The following is an 18,617-nucleotide window of genomic DNA, read 5'->3' on the forward strand; positions in this document are numbered from 1 at the left end:
TGGCTACAGCACTGTGGTGATTAGTCTCCTCTATTGGCTACAGCATTGTAGTGATTAGTCTCCTCTATTGGCTACAGCACTGTGGTGATTAGTCTCCTCTATTGGCTACAGCACTGTGGTGATTAGTCTCATCTATTGGCTACAGCACTGTGGTGATTAGTCTCCTCTATTGGCTACAGCACTGTGGTGATTAGTCTCCTCTATTGGCTACAGCACTGTGGTGATTAGTCTCATCTATTGGCTACAGCACTGTGGTGATTAGTCTCCTCTATTGGCTACAGCACTGTGGTGATTAGTCTCCTCTATTGGCTACAGCACTGTGGTGATTAGTCTCCTCTATTGGCTACAGCACTGTGGTGATTAGTCTCCTCTATTGGCTACAGCACTGTGGTGATTAGTCTCCTCTATTGGCTACAGCACTGTAGTGATTAGTCTCCTCTATTGGCTACAGCACTGTGGTGATTAGTCTCCTCTATTGGCTACAGCACTGTGGTGATTAGTCTCATCTATTGGCTACAGCACTGTGGTGATTAGTCTCCTCTATTGGCTACAGCACTGTAGTGATTAGTCTCCTCTATTGGCTACAGCACTGTGGTGATTAGTCTCCTCTATTGGCTACAGCACTGTAGTGATTAGTCTCCTCTATTGGCTACAGCACTGTGGTGATTAGTCTCCTCTATTGGCTACAGCACTGTGGTGATTAGTCTCCTCTATTGGCTACAGCACTGTGGTGATTAGTCTCCTCTATTGGCTACAGCACTGTGGTGATTAGTCTCCTCTATTGGCTACAGCACTGTAGTGATTAGTCTCCTCTATTGGCTACAGCACTGTGGTGATTAGTCTCCTCTATTGGCTACAGCACTGTGGTGATTAGTCTCCTCTATTGGCTACAGCACTGTAGTGATTAGTCTCCTCTATTGGCTACAGCACTGTGGTGATTAGTCTCCTCTATTGGCTACAGCGCTGTGGTGATTAGTCTCCTCTATTGGCTACAGCGCTGTGGTGATTAGTCTCCTCTATTGGCTACAGCACTGTAGTGATTAGTCTCCTCTATTGGCTACAGCACTGTGGTGATTAGTCTCCTCTATTGGCTACAGCACTGTGGTGATTAGTCTCCTCTATTGGCTACAGCACTGTAGTGATTAGTCTCCTCTATTGGCTACAGCACTGTAGTGATTAGTCTCCTCTATTGGCTACAGCACTGTAGTGATTAGTCTCCTCTATTGGCTACAGCACTGTAGTGATTAGTCTCCTCTATTGGCTACAGCACTGTGGTGATTAGTCTCCTCTATTGGCTACAGCACTGTGGTGATTAGTCTATTTCAGGAGTGGAAAAATGTGGTGAAAAACAAGTCACACAACTTCCCCATTAGTGAGGAAGTGACTAGATGAGATCAACAAAAACAGATTGGCAGGATGACTAGAATAGACTGATGAGCTGCTGCTTATCACAGTTAAACAGTACCGTAGCATCATGCTAAACTAATTCAGGCTATATTACACCAAATATTGGTTATATTAGGTATAACGACGGAGGCTGCTACAGGCTGGTATGGTAAGTCTATCTGAAGAAAGGGTGATGATATCCACATCCTAAACTGGAGAATACCAGTGCTGGGCAAATCTTTTTAATTTTACCTTTATTTAACCAGGCAAGTCAGTTAAGAACATATTCTTATTTGCAATGACGGCCTGGAAACAGTGGGTTAACTGCCTGTTCAGGGGCAGAACGACAGATTTGTACCTTGTCAGCTCGGGGTTTTGAACTCGCAACCTTCCGGTTACTAGTCCAACGCTCTAACCACTAGGCTACGAGTGAGATGAAGGAATGAGAGGCAAGCACACATAGCACTGCTACTTCCCAGCTCTTTCTTCCTGCATCCAAATGATCAACAAGGCTCTCTGACCAGACATGGGGAACGTCTGGACCAGCCCAGTCTCTATGCCAGGGAATGGAGATGACACCAACACCAGCTCTGATCCCTTTCTGAGAAGTAAGTCTCTCTGGTTAAAGAAGTCTGTATTTTGGTAATGATCGTTTTATTAATAATAATGAAAGGATCCTGTTAAAATGGACAATCTGGGATTCAAATTGGTTTTGTATTCTTCAAGATATCAATGTCTATAAAATGATTAATTTAAACGCTTGGAATCGCAGATTGTCTCTGATGGGAAATGGTTCATTTGATGTTATATTTTAAGTAAGGGTGGAGTGACTTGGTTTCATAAGCTGTACTGGCCCTGTACTGCTCTGTGTATGTGTAAACATTTGCATAGTTTCCCCCAAAATAAATAAGGTTCCTCTCATGCAAACTGTGGCCAAACAACCGCAAGCTTATAAATGTAGAATTAGGTCAAATGATCACTATGCAATATTTCCAACATTTTGTTTACACATTAAATTGTTTGGGAGCATATATACAGTGTACTGTAGGACTTTCTGTTGTAGACGGTTTACTATTCCATTAGTCTGCACCTCTACCAACATGGGTGTGTCACATCTTGCTTTCTCCTGGACCATTATGCAATATAAAACATATTTCTTTATTAAATGAAATACCGAACAGCATCATACTTCCCTACCCCTCCACAACATGTACTCATATCTAAAAAAAATATATATATATTTTTTTTTAAATATTTTTTTTGTAATAGCATCAGTGTGTGAGCATTCCGCATCTTGAAATGACCGTCCAAGAGCTGTTGACTGAATGGAAAAATAATATAATCTTCATCTGATATGGATGACCCGATAACACTTTTGCTTTCGTTGTGATTGGCAGATACTGTACAGATGTACTCTCTTAATTTGATCACCCTGTTGTCGCAGAGAATTTTCCTTTGCAGAAGGAAATGCAAATTGTTGTCTATTCAAGGTTTAAAAAGACTTCCAACATTTGTAATTTCCACTTTAAAATGTCAGACTTTTCTTAACTAGAAATGAATCAACTGCTACAATAAAGTCCATTAATTATAATCCACATAATAATTTACATTTCCTGCTGCTGCAGGGTTATTTCCCTGCTGTGAGAAACTGGTCAAATTGAGATAGTACACCAGTACACGGCATTTGGAAAGGTGTTTTCGCCTGGTCACAGGCAGCTGATGTATTGTGCACTGAAGTCCACAAGCGAAAGGGAAAAGGGTGAGAGGAGGTGAGAGAGAGAGTAGATGCAATGAGTTATACAACTTCCAAAGGAAACTGTTTGTATGTGGCTGCTATGAAAGAGAACTGCTTTCATGTGATCAGGGGTGTATTCCTTCCTAGGTTTTGACCTTTCTAGGGAGTTTTTCCTAGCCACCGTGCTTCTACACCTGCATTGCTTGCTGTTTGGGGTTTTAGGCTGGGTTTCTGTACAGCACTTTGAGATATCAGCTGATGTATGAAATGCTATATAAATACATTTGATTTGATTCATTCCGCCGATTCTGTTGAAAATATTTCTTAAAACGTAAGCAAAAGGAAAGAAACGGGGATAAATGCACCTGAATTTGTCCAATAGAAACTCTTGTTTGCAACTGATTTACTACACCCTAGATCAGCTAGATGCAGACAAGAGTGTGCAAGGGGTTAATGAATGTGTTACTGTCTGTCACCTTGATTACTCACATTTTCTCTCGACCTGTGCACCTACCATTGTAAACTTTAATTCATAGTCTAGGTTGTAGCAACCTCATGATGGGTATAGGGGAAATTAGAGTATCATGTCGTAGCCTAAACCTATCGATGTTACATTGAGCTGGGTGAATGGAATATGATTGACAGTCATCTAATATGCTGTAAAAAAAAAATTATATATATATTTACTCTTCTCTCCAGACAACGATACCCTGAGAGTCCTGTCTGACTGCACCTCTGCAGACGTCAGTGAAACCCTGGTCGTCTTGTCTGACTACCCCTCAGCAGACGTCAGCGTGCCTCTCTTCAGGATAGGAGAGAGACTGAGACTCCTGGCAGAGTGAGTGACTGAACCCAACTGAATCTAAGATCTGTGTCCCAAATGGCACCCTAGTCCCTAGATAGTGCCCTACTTTTGACCAGAGCCCTATGAGTCCTGTTCAAACGTAGGGCACAATCTAGGGACTAGGGGCAATTTGGGACCAACTGAATCTAAGAACTGTGTCCCAAATGGCACCCTAGTCCTAGATAGTGCCCTACTTTTGACCAGAGCCCTATGAGTCCTGTTCAAACGTAGGGCACAATCTAGGGACTAGGAGGCAATTTGGGACGCAGTCCTAGACTTCCACATTCATAAATAAAGGTAAAATAATTCAGTCTTTCAACACAACACCACCTCCTCTAAGAGCTGATCTGTTTGACTAGACTGACAGAGACAGGGCTCAAATCTGACCAATTCTACTTTTGACCAGAGCCCTATTGGTCTATAACAGTGCACTAAATAAGGAATAGGGTGCTATTCGGGACTCGATCTCCTTGTTCCCCTGTTTCTTCTCTTCTGTCAGGGAGGGTTACTGGTGGAGGGTTTCTTCTGTCCAAACAGGATATGAGAACTACATCCCCAACAACCATGTGGCCAAGGTCTATCACGGGTAGGTGAACTCACACTAACCTACCTGACACTGTCAAGGTCTATCACAGGTAGGTGAACTCACACTAACACTAACCTACCTGACACTGTCACAGTCCACTGTCAAGGTCTATCACAGGTAGGTGAACTCACACTAACCTACCTGACACTGTCAAGGTCTATCACGGGTAGGTGAATACAACAGGTGTAGTAGACCTTACAGTGAAATGCTGAATACAACAGGTGTAGTAGACCTTACAGTGAAATGCTGAATACAACAGGTGTAGTAGACCTTACGGTGAAATGCTAACTTACAAGCCCTTAACCAACAATGCAGTTTTAAGAAAAATAAGTGTTAAGTAAAAAATGTTTTTTAAATAGATACGTTTTTAAAAATTAAAAATTAAAAGATATACTAACCTAACACTTTCCTAGTCCAGTGTGGGATTATAGCTGACGATAATGGTTTAAGGCTTGGTATTCTGAAAAGGGGAAGGTGATAGCATCTACGATGCCATTATGATAAAAACAGCCGGTGGTAACGGATGTGAAACGGCTAGCTTAGTCAGCGGTGGAATAGTGCGCGCTAAATAGCGTTTCAATCGGTGACGTCACTTGCTCTGAGACCTTGAAGTAGTGGTTCCCCCTTGCTCTGCAAGGGCCGCGCTTTTGTGGAGCGATGGGTAACGATGCTTCGTGGGTGACTGTTGTTGATGTGTGCAGAAGGTCCCTGGTTCGCGCCCGGTTATGGGCGAGGGACGGTCTAAAGTTATACTCTTACATTGCGGCCAGCTGGTTGTTTTATGTGGGGTTCTAAGGCCATGGGAATACATGCTTTATGAACATGGTTGAATTGTATTCTGTATTCATTTAGCTGGTTGTTTGAAGGGGTGGCCCCTTGGTTGAATTGTATTCTGTATTCATTTAGCTGGTTGTTTGAAGGGGTGGCCCCTTGGTTGAATTGTATTCTGTATTCATTTAGCTGGTTGTTTGAAGGGGTGGCCCCTTGGTTGAATTGTATTCTGTATTCATTTAGCTGGTTGTTTGAAGGGGTGGCCCCTTGGTTGAATTGTATTCTGTATTCATTTAGCTGGTTGTTTGAAGGGGTGGCCCCTTGGTTGAATTGTATTCTGTATTCATTTAGCTGGTTGTTTGAAGGGGTGGCCCGACCCAAAGCAGAGGAACTGCTTCGTAGCTGCCCGGAAACAGAGCTGGCTCCTTCATGATCAGAGAAAGTCAAAAAGGTGAGTGGCCTAGAGACAGACGTTTGTACCGTAATTAAATGGAATGTAGATGCTCCTTGTGGTGCTCCTTGTGGTGCTCCTTGTGGTGCTCCTTGTGGTGCTCCTTGTGGTGCTCCTTGTGGTGCTCCTTGTGGTGCTCCTTGTGGTGCTCCTTGTGGTACTCCTTGTGGTACTCCGTTCGTAGAGCATGGCACTCGCAACGCGATGGTTGTGGGTATGCAAGCAACAACTACTGTAAGTCACTTAGGATAAAGGTGTTGGCTAAATGTCCTAAATAAATGGTACATATAAAAGCTGTAGTTCTAAACTTCGACTACGGGACTGCCGATAGATTCTCTCACAATCAACTACTAAAATGATGAACCAAAATCGACCACCTTTAAAAACCGATGTAGGTTAAAAACCTGTAATAATGTCTTGTTCTTCTTTGCCTGTGTGGTGTTGTAGGATCCCTCTGTATACCCTGTCTGTACGGCACAGGGTTATGGTACACTATCCTTATTATCCGCCTTCCCAACAACTGGTACTACATCTCTCCTGGTCTAACCTTCCAGTGTCTAGAGGACCTCGTCAACCACTACTCTGGTAAATAACCATCCCCGGTGACATGATCATGGACATTTAGTCAAAATCTATTCATCGGAAACCTTGTACCTCACTTTTTGTAGATTTTTTATATTTTTAAACATAAATTGAAATTAGTCATCCCCCTTCATATTCTGTGAAAGGTTCCTGATTAAATTAGTCATCCCCCTTCATATCCTGTGAAAGGTTCCTGATTAAAGTAGTCATCCCTCTTCATAATCTCTGAAAGGTTCCTGATTAAAGTAGTCATCCCTCTTCATATTCTGTGAAAGGTTCCTGATTAAAGTAGTCATCCCTCTTCATAATCTGTGAAAGGTTCCTGATTAAAATAGTCATCCCTCTTCATAATCTGTGAAAGGTTCCTGATTAAAGTAGTCATCCCTCTTCATATTCTGTGAAAGGTTCCTGATTAAAGTAGTCATCCCTCTTCATATTCTGTGAAAGGTTCCTGATTAAAGTAGTCATCCCTCTTCATATTCTGTGAAAGGTTCCTGATTAAAGTAGTCATCCCTCTTCATATTCTGTGAAAGGTTCCTGATTAAAGTAGTCATCCCTCTTCATATTCTGTGAAAGGTTCCTGATTAAAGTAGTCATCCCCTTCATATTCTGTGAAAGGTTCCTGATTAAAGTAGTCATCCCTCTTCATATTCTGTGAAAGGTTCCTGATTAAAGTAGTCATCCCTCTTCATATTCTGTGAAAGGTTCCTGATTAAAGTAGTCATCCCCTTCATAATCTGTGAAAGGTTCCTGATTAAAGTAGTCATCCCTCTTCATATTCTGTGAAAGGTTCCTGATTAAAGTAGTCATCCCTCTTCATATACTGTGAAAGGTTCCTGATTAAAGTAGTCATCCCTCTTCATAATCTCTGAAAGGTTCCTGATTAAAGTAGTCATCCCTGCTAAAAGTGAATGATTTACAGGCATTATCTCTGACAAGAGCCGTATCTGAAAATACATCTTTAAAACATTTTAAAAAAAAAAAAAAATGTAATAAGAGGTTTTTTCCGGGACACCAACATATCTGATCTTATTACAATCTGACATTAAAGTGGAACACATGTAGACTCCATGTGAACCTATTTATAGGAACCATGAGCTGATAAGTATAGTATTATTATAAAGGGTGGAACTATTCATTATTTTTTTAACTTGTGACACCACCGGTAGTTATCACTTTCTAACGTGGAATTATTGACTCTTTCAAGCCGCACCAACTCCAACGCACTGCAATGCTGCTATACTACATGCACTAAGTGGAGTCATATGAGCTGTATACTGTGGTTGAAGTACATTTCTGAAGTTGGCTATTTTGAGGATGTGGAAGATATTCAGCTCTAGTGCTCTCCTTGTGTCATTAATGTGTCCTTGTACATTTATATTTTAGTCACTGTGTATGGTTTCTGGTAGCTGACTGGTGGTCCTGTAGCTCATTTGGTAGAGCATGGCGCTTGTAACGCCAGGGTAGTGGGTTCGATCCCTGGGACCACCCATACATAGAATGTATGCACACATGACTGTAAGTCGCTTTGGATAAAAGCGTCTGCTAAATGGCATATATTATTATTATTATTATTATTATATTATATATTATGTTATAACCACAGGATAGCTGAGTATGGTTTCTGGTAGCTGACTGGTTATAACCACAGGATAGCTGAGTATGGTTTCTGGTAGCTGACTGGTTATAACCACAGGATAGCTGAGTATGGTTTCTGGTAGCTGACTGGTTATAACCACAGGATAGCTGAGTATGGTTTCTGGTAGCTGACTGGTTATAACCACAGGATAGCTGAGTATGGTTTCTGGTAGCTGACTGGTTATAACCACAGGATAGCTGAGTATGGTTTCTGGTAGCTGACTGGTTATAACCACAGGATAGCTGAGTATGGTTTCTGGTAGCTGACTGGTTATAACCACAGGATAGCTGCGTATGGTTCCTGGTAATGACAGTGGCCCCTCCTCTTTGACAGATTGTGCAGACGGCCTGTGCTGTATTCTCACCACCCCATGTCAGGCTGTAACCAATGGCAACCTCAACCTGGCCTCCCAGGCACCCCCTGTGGTGATGCACAACTTCGACTGGAAAGACGTCAACAGGTACCTCTTTCTCTAACGTTGACCTCTCTTTCCCTTTCTGTCCGCCTTCAGCACCTCTCTCCCCGCCTTCAGCACCCCTCTCCCCGCCTTCAGCACCCCTCTCCCCGCCTTCAGCACCCCTCTCCCCGCCTTCAGCACCCTCTCCCCCTTCAGCACCCCCTCTCCCCGCCTTCAGCCCCCTCTACCAGCCTTCAGCACCCCTCTACCAGCCTTCAGCACCCCTCTACCAGCCTTCAGCACCCTCTACCAGCCTTCAGCCCCCTCTACCAGCCTTCAGCCCCTCTCTACCCGCCTTCAGCCCCTCTCTACCCGCCTTCAGCCCCTCTCTACCCGCCTTCAGCCCCTCTCTACCCGCCTTCAGCCCCTCTCTACCCGCCTTCAGCCCCTCTCTACCCGCCTTCAGCCCCTCTCTACCCGCCTTCAGCCCCTCTCTACCCGCCTTCAGCCCCTCTCTACTTGCCTTCAGCCCCTCTCTACTTGCCTTCAGCCCCTCTCTACCCGCCTTCAGCCCCCTCTCTACCCGCCTTCAGCCCCTCTCTACCCGCCTTCAGCCCCTCTCTCCCCCGCCTTCAGCCCCCTCTCCCCCGCCTTCAGCCCCTCTCTCTCAGCCCCCCGCCTTCAGCCCCTCTCTCCCCCCAGCCCCTCTCTACCCGCCTTCAGCCCCTCTCTACCCGCCTTCAGCCCCTCTCCCCCGCCTTCAGCCCCTCTCTCCCCCGCCTTCAGCCCCTCTCTCCCCCCGCCTTCAGCCCCTCTCCCCCCGCCTTCAGCCCCTCTCTCCCCGCCTTCAGTCCCTCTCTACCCGTCTTCAGCCCCCCCTCTCTCTCTCCCCCGCCTTCAGTCACTCTCCCCCGCCTTCAGTCCCCCTCTCCCCCCGCCTTCAGTCCTCTCTCTCCCCCGCCTTCAGTCACTCTCTACCCGCCTTCAGCCCCTCTCTCCCCCCTTCAGTCCCTCTCTCCCCCGCCTTCAGTCTCTCTCTTCAGCCCCCCCGCCTTCAGCCCCTCTCTCAGCCCCTCTCTCAGCCCCCCCCCCCTTCAGCCCCTCTCTCCCCCGCCTTCAGTCCCTCTACCCGTCTTCCCCCTCTCTCCCCATCCTTCAGTCCCTCTCTCCCCCCGTCTTCAGCCCCTCTCTCTCCCCCCACAATTACATATGTGTTTGAGCTTATTTTTTAGTTTAGCTTTCAATGTACTTTATCAGTGATAGACTAACGCTGCATCATATCTATTCTAACCCCAGCTCGGAGCTGACAGACCAGCCTCATCGTTACCCCGGCAACAGAGACTCTATGATCAGCTTTGGCTTGCGGAACACAGTCTCCTCCTACATGTCTCTGGGGGACATGAGGAAGGAGAGGAAGAGCAGCAGCTGGAGGAGGAATAAGAGGAGGAGTAGTGTGTGTGTACCTCCTGGTAACGGTCACGGACTCAGCACTACAGCACTGGAAGAGGAAGAGGAGGGGGAGTACGCACAAGCCATCCTCCTGAACTCTTAGACTGGATATGGGCTTAAATGTAGAGGACATGCCCTGCTGTATAGAGAGGACATATCGTGCTGTGTAGAGAGGACATAATCCTGCTGTATAGAGAGGACATAATCCTGCTGTATAGAGGACATAATCCTGCTTTATAGAGAGGACATCATCCTGCTTTATAGAGAGGACATCATCCTGCTTTATAGAGAGGACATAATCCTGCTGTATAGAGAGGACATAATCCTGCTGTATAGAGGACATAATCCTGCTTTATAGAGAGGACATAATCCTGCTGTATAGAGAGGACATAATCCTGCTGTATAGAGAGGACATAATCCTGCTGTATAGAGAGGACATAATCCTGCTGTACAGAGAGGACATAATCCTGCTGTACAGAGAGGACATAATCCTGCTGTACAGAGAGGACATAATCCTGCTGTACAGAGAGGACATAATCCTGCTGTACAGAGAGGACATAATCCTGCTGTACAGAGAGGACATAATCCTGCTGTACAGAGAGGACATAATCCTGCTGTACAGAGAGGACATAATCCTGCTGTATAGAGAGGACATAATCCTGCTGTATAGAGAGGACATGTCCTGCTTTATAGAGAGGACATGTCCTGCTTTATAGAGAGGACATAATCCTGCTGTATAGAGAGGACATGATCCTGCTGTATAGAGAGGACATAATCCTGCTGTATAGAGAGGACATAATCCTGCTGTATAGAGAGGACATAATCCTGCTGTATAGAGAGGACATAATAGTGCTGTATAGAGAGGACATAATAGTGCTGTATAGAGGACATAGTGCTGTATAGAGGACATAGTGCTGTATAGAGGACATAGTGCTGTATAGAGAGGACATAGTGCTGTATAGAGAGGACATAGTGCTGTATAGAGAGGACATAGTGCTGTATAGAGAGGACATAGTGCTGTATAGAGAGGACATAGTGCTGTATAGAGAGGACATAGTGCTGTATAGAGAGGACATAGTGCTGTGTAGAGAGGACATAGTGCTGTATAGAGAGGACATAGTGCTGTGTATAGAGGACATAGTGCTGTATAGAGAGGACATAGTGCTGTGTATAGAGGACATAGTGCTGTATAGAGAGGACATAGTGCTGTATAGAGAGGACATAGCATACTGGACTATACCGTGAACGTGGAAGTAAAACTGTGATGACTGTCACACTGCATAATCAGTGACATTCGTACCATTAATCACAAGGGTGTTACTGCTTGACAGCCTAAACTAGTTGTAAACAGCTGGAATGGTTAAGACCATTACTGTAACAGCATTATTTACACACGAGGGCTTAGTAACACATCCACAATAGCCCTATTTAGTGCACTACTATAGTGCACTACTTTTGATAGGGGCTCTGGTCAAAAGCATTACACTATATAGGGAATAGGGCACCATTTGGGACTCTTAGTGAAGGTCAGTGAGGATCAGGGGTCACAGGTCAGCTTACCATGAGCAGCATCCTGTCGAAGAGACCACGCGAGGAGGGGAGGTCAGATGTAGGCTGGCCACGTCGGCTCCACTCCTCTCTGCCCCCACCGTCACCAGCCTGGGGTCACCTCCGAACGCCTCAATGTTCTCCTGGACCCACTTCAGAGCGGCTACCTGGTCCTGGAAGCCGGCGTTACCTGGCAGGGCTGTGGTCCCTAGAGGCATTCAGTTCACACTGCTGTTATTTCATGTACCGTGTCAAGAGTCAAATCCATTCAAGAGACATACTTATATAACGTAATGTGTTCTTTGGGTTGTGACTTGTGTTATCGTCTGCATCATTTCCAAAAATATACAAACATGTTTTTATTCCATTTGGGTTCCAAAAGCCACTGCAGCACATCAATACTGTAATTACCCACTAAGAATGGACCAAGAAACTATTGGATAGATTTCAAATATCATTTTACCAAAGCCTCAGCAACAGCAAACAGAAAGCATGGAACATTCCAAAGTGTTGCTTTAGAAAAGCTCCCTCTAGAAGACAATAGGTGGAGAGACATCTTTAGTAGGTGTTGCAGGGCTTTATAGAAGGGCTGCCTGGGAGGGACCAGTGGTTTAGTAGGTGTGGCTGTGTTGCAGGGCTTTATAGAAGGGCTGCCTGGGAGGGACCTGGGAGGGACCAGTGGTTTAGTAGGTGTGGCTGTGTTGCTTTATAGAAGAGCTGTCTGGGGGCAGGGTTTTATAGCTTTAAGGGCTGCCTGGGAGGGACCAGTGGTTTAGTAGGTGTGGCTGTGTTGCAGGGCTTTATAGAAGGGCTGTCTGGGAGGGACCAGTGGTTTAGTAGGTGTGGCTGTGTTGCAGGGCTTTATAGAAGGGCTGTCTGGGAGGGACCAGTGGTTTAGTAGGTGTGGCTGTGTTGCAGGGCTTTATAGAAGGAGCTGCCTGGGAGGGACCAGTTGGTTTAGTGGGAGGGACCAGGTGTGGCTGTGTTGCAGGGCTTTATAGAAGAGCTGTGGGAGGGCTGTGTTGCAGGGAGGGGCCTGGGAGGGTTTAGTAGGTGTGGCTGTGTTGCAGGGCTTTATAGAAGAGCTGTGGGAGGGGCCAGGGGTTTAGTAGGTGTGGCTGTGTTGCAGGGTTGCCTGGGAGGGCCAGTGGTTTAGTAAGTGTGGCTGTGTTGCAGGGCTTTATAGAAGGGCTGCCTGGGAGGGGCCAGTGGTTTAGTAGGTGTGGCTGTGTTGCAGGGCTTTATAGAAGAGCTGTGTGGGAGGGGCCAGTGGTTTAGTAGGTGTGGCTGTGTTGCAGGGCTGCCTTTATAGCTGCCTGGAAGACTACAGGGCTTTATAGAAGGGCTGCCTGGGAGGGACCAGTGGTTTAATAGGTGTGGCTGTGTTGCAGGGCTTTATAGAAAGCTGTCTGGGAGGGGCCAGTGGTTTAGAAGGGCTTTATAGAAGGGTGCCTGGGAGGGACCAGTGGTTTTAGTAGGTGTGGCTGTGTTGCAGGGCTTTATAGAAGAGCTGTCTGGGAGGGACCAGTGGTTTAGTAGGTGTGGCTGTGTTGCAGGGCTTTATAGAAGGGCTGCCTGGGAGGGACCAGTGGTTTAGTAGGTGTGGCTGTGTTGCAGGGCTTTATAGAAGGGCTGCCTGGGAGGGACCAGTGGTTTTAGTAGGTGTGGCTGTGTTGCAGGGCTTTATAGAAGGGCTGCCTGGGAGGGACCAGTGGTTTAGTAGGTGTGGCTGTGTTGCAGGGCTTTATAGAAGGGCTGCCTGGGAGGGACCAGTGGTTTAGTAGGTGTGGCTGTGTTGCAGGGCTTTATAGAAAGGGCTGCCTGGGAGGGACCAGTGGTTTAGTAGGTGTGGCTGTGTTGCAGGGCTTTGCTGCCTGGGAGGGACCAGTGGTTTAGTAGGTGTGGCTGTGTTGCAGGGCTTTATAGAAGGGCTGCCTGGGAGGGACCAGTGGTTTAGTAGGTGTGGCTGTGTTGCAGGGTCTTCTAGAGTTGCTGGCTGAGGGCTCCTATCACCAAGACTACACATCACTCTAAAACAGAACGTGCCGCCTAGGATAATAAAGTTGAAACTTGAACACACACACACACAGTCCTTCCACATGTCTGTGAGTGTGCCAGCTGTGTGCTATGGCTGGCTAGCTGACTGTGGAGAGAGTCACTCCTCCCTCTCAGTGCCACATCAGCACAGAACACACCATCAGCAGAGATGTCCCCCCCCCATATCTCTCCCACCCCCATCTCCCCATCCCTCCCCATCTCTCATCTCTCCCATCTCTCCCCCTCATCTCCCCTCCCCATCTCTCCCTCCGGGCCCTCTCAGCCCCCAAAGCAGCAGAATACCAACAGTAAGCATGTCATCCTCTCCCCTTCACTTTCATCGTGACCTGATTCTAACTTCATGTCCACTGTCTTCCTCCTACATTTACATTCACTTATTAAGCCATTTCAGCAGCGCTCTCAGACCCAGTTGTGAGTTCAGATTTAGAAGGCAGCACTTGTTCGTGTCTTTTGTTACTTTTGAAAGCATATGAACCTGTAAGATAATTGAATGCTGCTTCTGACGTGTGTTAAGAGGAGCACCTGTGCTGAGGAATCCGAACGCTGCAACCCTGGTGTTGACGGTAACCACGACGATGTTGCCGACTGCAGCCAGGTTGGAGCCGTCCAGTAGAGATGCTGTGTCATCGCTGGCTGCTCCAGACGGGTTATGGAAGAACACCAGGACCGCTGCACTCCCTCTCTATCAGAGGAAAAGACAAGAACAGGAATGACACGGCAGACCAACTGTCAATCTGAGGGACCGGTAGTGGAGTGGTGTTTGAGGTGTCTAGGGGTTACTAAAGGAGAGGTCAACAGGGCTTCTAGTGAAACAAAGATCTCTATCGGTACAATGTGACTTACGATGCCGCTGGGGACGAAGATGTTGAGGTACAGACAGTCCTCACTGCTGGCTGATGACTCCACAGCTCCAGGCTGCAGACAACTGGGTCTACCATGGAAACATCCACAACAACAGGGTTAGAGGTCACATTAACACACTGCATGTGGTACAACTGGGTCTACCATGGGAAACATCCATAACAACAGGGTTAGAGGTCACATTAACACACTGCATGTGGTACAACTGGGTCTACCATGGGAAACATCCATAACAACAGGGTTAGAGGTCACATTAACACACTGTATGTGGTACAACTGGGTCTACCATGGGAAACATCCATAACAACAGGGTTAGAGGTCACATTAACACACTGTATGTGGTACAACTGGGTCTACCATGGAAACATCCATAACAACAGGGTTAGAGGTCACATTAACACACTGCATGTGGTACAACTGGGTCTACCATGGGAAACATCCATAACAACAGGGTTAGAGGTCACATTAACACACTGCATGTGGTACAACTGGGTCTACCATGGGAAACATCCATAACAACAGGGTTAGAGGTCACATTAACACACTGTATGTGGTACAACTGGGTCTACCATGGGAAACATCCATAACAACAGGGTTAGAGGTCACATTAACAACTGCATGTGGTACACTGGGTCTACCATTGAAACATCCATAACAACAGGGTTGTTCACATTAACACACTGCATGTGGTACAACTGGGTCTACCATGGAGAAACATCCATAACAACAGGGTTAGAGGTCACATTAACACACTGCATGTGGCAACTGGGTCTACCATGGGAAACATCCATAACAACAGGGTTAGAGGTCACATTAACACACTGCATTGGTACAACTGGGTCTACCATGGGGAAACATCCATAACAACAGGGTTAGAGGTCACATTAACACACTGCATGTGGTACAACTGGTCTACCATGGGAATAACCAGTTTTTGGCAATTTAACCTCATTTCTCAGAATAACAAATGCTGATGCTCCAGATGCTCAACTATGAACTGGGTCTACCATTGTGTACTTGTCCATTCTTGTTCAGCTGTGCAACATAATTGCAAAAGGGCTCCAGATCACTAGCGTTTTAAACTGTTGCCTGGTTTGCCACAATCCATCTGAACAACAGTTTTAGATGTGCTCTTGCAAAATCTGGGTTTCTGTGATCCGGCGTTTTCAAAAAAAAATCTTCTCCAGACCATTTCCAGCTAACAATAGTCATTTGGAACCATTTCTGATACATTTTATGTTTTTCAATTGGCTTTCCATGTACAAAATAGAACATTTCTGTTTCTCAGTGTAACATTAAAAATCTGACTAGTCATTGATGTCATTTCAGATGAAGGCAGGTCTCCTCTGGTCTTTTGCTGTCTGGACCATCAGATCCTCCCTCCACCCTCCTAGTGGTTGAACTGCCCAATGATTAGAGTGTAGGGCACCTGATTTCTTCTCCAGACCAGTGGGGTTAAATCTGTCCAGTCTACTCATAGAACATTCTACCACTGGTGTCCCCAGGGCATTCAACCAAGTCACTTGGCTCTGTCATAACCTCACAGGTCTCCAGTTTTTATGCAGGTTCCGCTAGTGGTTTGTAGGGAATCACCAGGTCTCCAGTGGTTGCTCTTTCAGATGTGGCTAACATAATTGCAGGGTCCTTTTCTCAGGGACGGCAGGTCTCCTAGTGGTTACAACATGCAGACGACACAATTAATCCTCCTTTCACACAGGGCAGGTTTAGTGGAGGGATGATCTAGTGGTTAAAGTGTAGGGGGCTCCCTATGTGCCATCAAAAACCCTACAACTCATTAGAGTGTAAACAGGTCTCCTAGTGCCATTGGAACACTAGTGGTTAGAGGAGGAACCTCCAGGTCTGTCATCTGGTACACCCAAACAAGGAGCTGTTAGGGACGGCAGCCTGTCTCCTAGTGGAGCCCGTCTGGGTTAGAGTACACTGGCTTCCAAACAAGGGACTGCAGGTCTCCTAGTGGTTAGAGTGGAGGAATGTAAATATTCCAGGAACAAATCTGGTTGAGTTCCAGGACGGCAGTCTTACAAGTTAACGGCAGGTCTACCTAGTGGATAAGATTTTATGTTGTAAATGGCTGTTCACTGTGGACAAAAAAGAATGTAGGGACGGCAAAACTAGTGGTTAAGTAATGTCAGGGACGGCCTCCCACTCTTTCTATTCTGGTTAGGGCCAGTTTGTACTGTTCTGTGAAGGCAGGTCACAGTGGTTAGAGATGTAGTTTTTGGCAATTTCTCGCATGGAATAGCCTTCATTTCTCAGAACAAGAATCTCAGATGAAATGTCTTTGTTTCTGGTTTGAGCCTGTACGCACAAATGCTGATGCTCCAGATGCTCAGCTAGTCTGAATGCCAGTTTTATTGCTTGTTTAATCAGCACAACAGTTTTCAGATGGTAACAAATTGCAAAGTGGTTTTCTCATGAGTGGAGCGTTTTAAAATGTAACCCACTTGGATTAGTGGTTAACCCAGAGTAGTTGCTGATAATGGGCCACTGTTCCTAGACCATTGGTGGTCCTCTGTGGCTCAGTTGGTAGACCAGCTTGTAACGCCAGTTCCTAGTGGGCAGGACCAGTTAACCCACTGTAGTAGACCAGTTATGACTGTGTAGGGGCGGCAGGCATTTGAATATTAATTTATATTCCATTAAAAAAGTGGTTAGATTTCTGATACATTTTATGTTACAATGGACAAAAATGTGCTTTTCTACAAAAACAAGAACATTTCTAAGTGGCCCCAAACGTTTTAACGGTAGTGAAATTGTATATATTAAAACAATCCCAGGATGTAACATGTCATAGTGGTTAGAGTGTAGGGACGGCAGGTCTCCTAGTGGTTAGAGTGTAGGGACGGCAGGTCTCCTAGTGGTTAGAGTGTAGGGACGGCAGGTCTCCTAGTGGTTAGAGTGTAGGGACGGCAGGTCTCCTAGTGGTTAGAGTGTAGGGACGGCAGGTCTCCTAGTGGTTAGAGTGTAGGGACGGCAGGTCTCCTAGTGGTTAGAGTGTAGGGACGGCAGGTCTCCTAGTGGTTAGAGTGTAGGGACGGCAGGTCTCCTAGTGGTTAGAGTAGGGACGGCAGGTCTCCTAGTGGTTAGAGTGTAGGGACGGCAGGTCTCCAAGTGGTTAGAGTGTGCTTCTACACCTGCAGGGTTTTAGGCTGGGTTTCTGTACAGCAGGTCTCAGCTAGTACGAAGGGCTTATAAATACATTTGATTTGATTTTTGATTTAGGGAACAGGTCTCCTAGTGGTTACAGTTTAGAGTATAGGGACGGCAGGTCTCCTAGTGGTTAGAGTGTAGGGACGGCAGGTCTGTAAAAGTGGTTAGCCTGTCGGATGATAACCGAACGGTTGCTAATGATAATCCCCATTACAGGAAGTAATCTGTCAGTTCTGCCCCTGAACAAGGCAGTTAACCCACTGTTCCTAGACCAGTAAACATCACTGTTTCTAGACCAGTTAACCCACTGTCCTAGACCAGTTAACCCACTGTTCCTAGACCAGGTTAACCCACTGTTCCTAGACCAGTTAACCCACTGTTCCTAGACCAGTTAACCCACTGTTCCTAGACCAGTTAACCCAGTTAACCCACTGTTCCTAGACCAGTTAACCCACTGTTCCTTGGCCCTCGTTTTGAATAAGAATTTGTTCTTGCCTACTTAAATAAAGGTTCAATATTATGATTTTTATTTTTATTAAATAACATTTTCAGGTGAACACCCCTTTCCAAACTACTGGATGAAATTGTACAAAACCTTTATAACGCATCTTTAAAAACAGAGTCATTGTTTACCTGGTAACCGTGGCGTTCCATGTGCCACTCCATTCAGCAGGCTGTGGGGGACGAAACGGAGGGCTCTCATAGGAGGACGAGCCAGTACGGAACTCCCAAGAACTGTCTGACTGTCTTCCTGTCTGATGAGCAGCGTGAGTCACGGACGATCCCTGGAGCGTTCCGTGAGCCGGGATAAACACTGACGTCAACGAGCCTTGGGTTCTGGATCCCACAGAAAACATAACCATCAGTCAGAGGAAGCCTGGACTGACAACTATGGGCCCTGGTCAAAAGTAATGCACCATATAGGGAACAGGGTGACATTTGGGACAGAGATACTGTCTGCACTGGAATCAACCAGCTGTAAAACTCCTTCAGCACCTCTCAGATGATAAATCACGCTTTCTAATAATAATGACCATTACAGGAAGTAGGCTGCAGTGATTGACACGACCTAACCCACCAATAAACATCTCTGTTTCTTCAAACACTAGTCACATTAGCAGCAGTAAAGTGAGCCAGGG

The 18,617-nt window shown here is 46.1% G+C and overlaps 1 long non-coding RNA gene and 2 pseudogenes across 2 annotated transcripts; 2 read left to right on the plus strand and 1 right to left on the minus strand.

The window, feature by feature from the left end:
* The window catches only part of LOC127918475 (thyroglobulin-like), a 28,501-nt pseudogene extending 10,292 nt beyond the window's left edge, over nucleotides 1-18,209 (minus strand).
* On the plus strand, nucleotides 1,632-11,755 carry LOC127918476 (src-like-adapter; annotated as a pseudogene).
* LOC127918477 (uncharacterized) lies at nucleotides 12,150-13,583 on the plus strand. Of its 2 annotated transcripts, XR_008100117.1 has the most exons (4): nucleotides 12,150-12,289; nucleotides 12,928-12,988; nucleotides 13,051-13,172; nucleotides 13,288-13,583. It is a non-coding gene; the product is annotated as an uncharacterized LOC127918477 (long non-coding RNA). The 2 variants fall into 2 exon arrangements; XR_008100116.1 differs by lacking the exon at nucleotides 12,150-12,289 and having other exon boundaries at nucleotides 12,903-12,988.
* Nucleotides 18,210-18,617: the final 408 nt, after the last annotated feature.

This window comes from Oncorhynchus keta, unplaced genomic scaffold (genome assembly GCF_023373465.1).
Source record: "Oncorhynchus keta strain PuntledgeMale-10-30-2019 unplaced genomic scaffold, Oket_V2 Un_contig_14292_pilon_pilon, whole genome shotgun sequence".
Classification (NCBI taxonomy): domain Eukaryota; kingdom Metazoa; phylum Chordata; class Actinopteri; order Salmoniformes; family Salmonidae; genus Oncorhynchus; species Oncorhynchus keta.